General features: G+C 30.5%; 1 pseudogene; it reads left to right on the forward strand.

The window, feature by feature from the left end:
• LOC137829389 (putative pentatricopeptide repeat-containing protein At3g11460, mitochondrial pseudogene) lies at window positions 1-3,897 on the forward strand (annotated as a pseudogene).
• The last annotated feature ends 1,768 nt before the right edge of the window (window positions 3,898-5,665 follow it).

The raw sequence follows: 5,665 nt of genomic DNA on the forward strand, positions 1-5,665 counted from the left end.
ATGGGACGCTGCACGAAGATGTTGGTGTTCACAGCAATTCTGGTATTGAGTTTACAACAAACATGGGGATTTAGGCCATTGAAAGAGAAACAAGTGTGGCAGAATAAGCTGATAATACAATCACTGCAAAGAGGCCCCGTGCAAGGTTCCCAAAGAAACCCTTGTTCCACCGTTCCTGGCCGCAACCATGGACGCTGCACTTTTGAAACCAACGTTGCTCCTGCACCACCAACCTTACCACAACTTGTTACTTAGTTTGGATCATCTTCTGCTATATATATTGCTACCTCATGAGACTCTCAAAGATGTCTCTTCTTCTATATCATATTCATCTTATTCAATCAAAGGTTATATATGTATATAGATTACAGAATATATATGTAATATATGATCCATATTTTTTTTTGGTTCAACTGAAATTAAACAATTTCATTCTTTAATTTGATTATTTCTGTGTCTTTCCTCCTTTGATTCTAGCTGCTTAGTTTTTTGTGTGTATTTTTCGCTCTCTCTCTCTCTGGATTTTGAACTTTTACTGGCGATATTATATTGTCTGTGCCGTGTTCTTCATTACTTCCGCAGATCTTGCCGTCAAATTCGCTGGCTGCCATGCATGCATGACGTGTTTATTATAACATGCATAGTTTCGCCACTTTCATCAAATGTGTTGACTAGTACATAATAATAACGTGGATGACTTGTAACATAAATAGTTTTTCAAAATTATACACATCATTACATCATTTGCTTACTTTTCTTCAATAAAATTCAGCCATTAAAATATATAAGAAATTATGTTTATTATAAGTGAATTTTAAGTTAATTTAATTTTATAAAATCACTCATAATTTATTTATATATTATGAGATGTTTTTATCTTTAATAATTGATGTGGGATTTTCAACACATCCATTCACGTCCAGATTTGTCAACTCGTATTATTATATATTATATATTTATGGATGATCTGAATAAATGATAAATGACCTATAAGTTATGATAAACTTTAAATGATTATAAAATTTTAAATCTAATTTAATTTTATAAAATAACTCATAAATGAGTCACTTATATACTATGTATACTATGAATTGTTCTTATATATCTAATCTAATCAACGTGAAATCTTCAACAATGTTATGAATTATTTTAGATTATCTGATATTCTTAAAAGTGCTAAAATATTACCGTAGACAAATTCTTGACAAAAGTAGCATGATGTAAAAAAAATAAGAAATCAATTTAGTAATTAATGAATTAAATATTTTTTAGATGTTAACTTTGGTGACAAAATATTATGGAAGAATAATATGTATAGTGACATTTTAGAGGAGTGACATGGTAACTTGGGTATTGAACTCTTTTGAAAACGATGGTATATAGAGTCTCAAAGGTTATTTTTACTGAATTCTGAATTGTGGGGACACTTTGATGATGGATAGTGAAGATAGGGATGGTGTGATGAGTAGGATCAAGGTAATATGTAACATGTTGCGTTGAGACAAGGGAACTCCTCATCAGATATCAAACCCTTTTATCTATTATATAGATTTCAAAAACAAAACATGTTGCAACAGCACAATCCATTCCCTTTTTGAAAAAACAATCTCTCAACTATATTTGATTTGGGTTTGGTTATCACAAAAAGTGTTATTATTGGGTAAGAGATGATTATGCCGGTCATATTTTAGTAGTATTTGAATAGGTAGGAGTTCAATATCATTTTATTTATGTATTTGTTACTTAAGTAAATGACAATTTACACTAATTACTTTATTTAATAAATTATGTAAGAGCATCAAATATTCAGATTCAGTTTCAAAGGAATGAGGGAGTTTTATGTAAAAAATATTCTGATACTAAGTCAATCACAACATCAAATTTTATATACTGTGAGTATGATGCCAAAATTTGAGTTAAAATTCCTCCCTGCAAATATATTTATAAATTTTCGTAGGCGGATTTTTAGCACAAATTTCTCTAGATTTTAATGTGGCACATCATAGTATCCTTCCATAAAATCTAAAATTTGAATATTTGAATATCATATATATAGTTCAAAACATTTATACAATATAATCAGATATATTATTGTGCAAGTAAATAAGAGTATTTAAATAATATAATGAAAGTTACTGCATAAGTAAATCTAATGACTACCACATCATAGATTTAATATTAATTCAATAAATTTCTCCTTATTTCACAAATTGGACCTAAACCCATCTTCTCCTTATAGAAATTGGATGTTTGACAAATCTTGGACCAACACAAATACCAATAATTTTTATTAATCTTTAATTTAATTAATATAATAACGAATTATTTTCTGTCTCTTTTATTTAATAATTTTTTTATAAATATTATTTATATATCTAAAAGTTTCTTAATTATATAAAAACTATTTATCCAATATAATAAAATAAATGTGATTGATTTTGTTTTAGTAGAGACTCATGCTCTCCATATCCAATATAATAAAATAAATGTGATTGATTTGGCTGTGGCGAATAGTTTGGTCACTGTGTAGGTTAAATGTGGCGAGCTTGAAGTTGCATGCCAAGTGTTTGATGAAATGTTTGCGAGGGATTTGATTACTTGGAATGTTATGATTACTGGATACGCGGAAAACGGGCATGCTAGGAGTGTTTTGGAGGTTTATAGTGAGATGAAGTTGAGTGGGGCGAGTGCTGATGTTGTTACCCTTCTGGGGTTCTGTTGGCTTGTGCAAATCTTGGAGCACAAGGAATTGGTCGTGAGGTGAGCGCGAGATTGAGCGGCTAGGTTTTGGTTCTAATCCGATTTTGAGCAATGCGCTTGTGAATAGATATTCTAGGTGTGGGAACTCAGGCGCGGAGGTCCTTTTATTGCTCGGGGGAGAAGAGCGTGGTTTCGTGGACGGCAATCATTGATGGGTATGGAATCCATGGCCATGGGGCGATGGCGATAGAGCTTTTTGATGAGTTGGTTAATCCAGTGTTAGGCCGAATCAGACAGTATTTGTGAGTGTTCTTTCGGAGTGCAGCCATGCTGGGTTAACTGATAGGGGTTTGGAGTATTTTGAAGGCATGAAGTTGAAGTATGGTTTGCAGCCTGGCTATTAGGCTTGTGTGGTGGATCTATTGGGCCGGGCAGGTGGGTTGGAGGAGGCTGTGGATCTCATAATGTCAATGAAGGTGAAACCTGATGGTGCTATTTGGGGTGCCTTCTGGGTGCTTGCAAGATTCATAAGAATGTGAAGGTAGCAGAATTGGCCTTTCAGCATGTTGTTGAGTTTGAACCCATGGATATAGGTTACTATGTTTTGTTGTCGAATATATACACTGATGCTAACAACTTAGACGGGGTTCTAAGAGTTAGAGTCGTGATGAGGGAAAGATAGCTTCCAGGACACGAAAAATGCACCTTTTTCACTTGGGTCATCCCCAAAGAAAGGAAATATATAGGATGTTAGATGAATTGGAAAATCTTGTGAAGGAGATTCATCCACCAGATGAGAAATGTCAAGGAAGAAGTGAAGGACTCTTAATTGGTACAGGGGTGCACAGTTAAAAATTTGGCAATTGCATTTGCTTTGTTGAAAGAGTGGATGAGAGATTACTGTCATGAAAAACTTGCTGAATTGTCACTTTTTCATTAAGTTGATTAGCAACTCTTTCATCATTTTGGGATCTGGTCATACAAGGACTACCGGTGAAAGCAATGCAACACTATTTATGAAAAATTGCTTTGGATAGTACACAGATATGTTTGACCTCACATAGGTGATTGTTGCTGTTAGTGAGGGAGAAGGACTGAGGACAATGCATCCATGAGAAGTTCTATAAATATGCATGACACAGTCATTTAGGATAAATAACTCTGAATCCACTCAGCTTCGCAAAGGAAAATTGCAACTATGGCACGGGATGTGCAATGGTTTTTTAATTCTATATGATGAGAGTTTTATTTTGATGTGGTGAAATTTTAAAAGCAAATTCCTTAAATGAGTAAATATTTACTTTTTTTAAAAATGGATAATTTGTATATTCCATAATTTAATCAAAGTAAAATCAATTTCAGATAAAAATAAAAACTCGAATATTTCATAGACGATTTTCATCTAAAATCATATATGCAATATATGTTTTTATTTAAAAATATAATAATTTAATAAAATAAATAAAAACTCCTGTATTTCATAAGATTTGAAATATACGTTTTTAATTTAAAAAAAAAATAATCGATAGAATTAAAAAAATGAAATAAGAGAAATCGTATTTGTACCTTACGCTTTTAAGTTTTTTTTTATATATAATTAACGAAAAATAGGTTTTTATAAAATATTTTATTATTATATATAATTAAAAAATGGCTGAATTTTTATAAAATAATTTTTTAGTACATATAATTAAAAAATGTTAATTTTTATAAAATATTTTTTATTATATGACTTTTTTGCTCAACACCGTAAACAGTTTCCCTAACAATGACATCCCCTCCAATTTTGGCCACCATAGCAAATATTTGAATTGCAGCATTTGATATCCAAAATAGAAAAGTCAAAGGATGCTTTCATTCTGTTTATAGATGACTTCTACAACCCAATAAGCTTGCCTTGGATGGTATTTATGTTTAGGGTTTGTTGTTACTTAAGTGAAAATTGAGGTACTAATTGACAAAGGTGCTGCCAATTTCAAAAGTGAGCTTTCTTCCATACATTATTTAAAAATCAAAATTAAAAACAATTTAAATATACTTTATTCTCTTAATTCTCTTATATATATTTTTTAGGACAAAATTATAGCAAAGCAGCTTCAAAATATACACTCTTTCTAACAATATGAGATATGTCCAAAGATCCCACAACTTTTATTATTCATTTGAAAATTAAACTTATATATACACACTATCATTTGGTTGAAAGTAAGGATGGTGTGAGGGAGGGTGTGTTTGATTATACTTATTTCTATCCTTGAAAAGTTATTTTCATCTTCATCCTCATTGGAAATTAAATTTGTATTATATATTCTTTCTGGTCACATAGTGAGTATACTCATACCTAATTATCTTAAATATTAATTAAATAATTTTCTTAAGAAAACAAAAATTATTAAAAGAAAACATGATATTAAAAAACAATTACACATAATTGAAATTTTATGACAACTACAAGATCTATTATATTTTTAAAATGTTGAGAGGGAAAGTATCTTAGGAATTTGAGTGAACTTTGTAGATATTGAACCAGTTGAATTGGCGAGCTCAATGACATCATTATTGTAGCTTTTTCATTGTGGTGATTTCATTTTGGTGAGTCCCTTTATATAAATTGAGGTTTCTATTGTTGCAAAATTCTCTATTTATGTTTTTTTATGTTTTTTATGTTTTTTTGTGTGTGTGTTTGGATTCAGTTGTATGATGAGAAAAGAATTATTCAAATGAAACGAAATTAAGAACCAGAAAGAAAAAATATTTTATGGCTAGTGTACTCAGAAGTAAGAAATTTGTTTCTAAGGACAGATATCAAACTCAAAAGGAACAGTTGAATTCTCAAGTATAATGTTTAATAAATAGAAAATAATATGTAAAAGTTTGTTGGAAAGTTTGTTCTGTATGATGAAATTGCAATAATGTAAATCAAGCAAACTAAAATATTTGTGTGATTCCATTGAAAAAATTGGGA

This window comes from Phaseolus vulgaris, chromosome 7 (genome assembly GCF_051622355.1).
Source record: "Phaseolus vulgaris cultivar YP4 chromosome 7, ASM5162235v1, whole genome shotgun sequence".
Classification (NCBI taxonomy): Eukaryota; Viridiplantae; Streptophyta; class Magnoliopsida; order Fabales; family Fabaceae; genus Phaseolus; species Phaseolus vulgaris.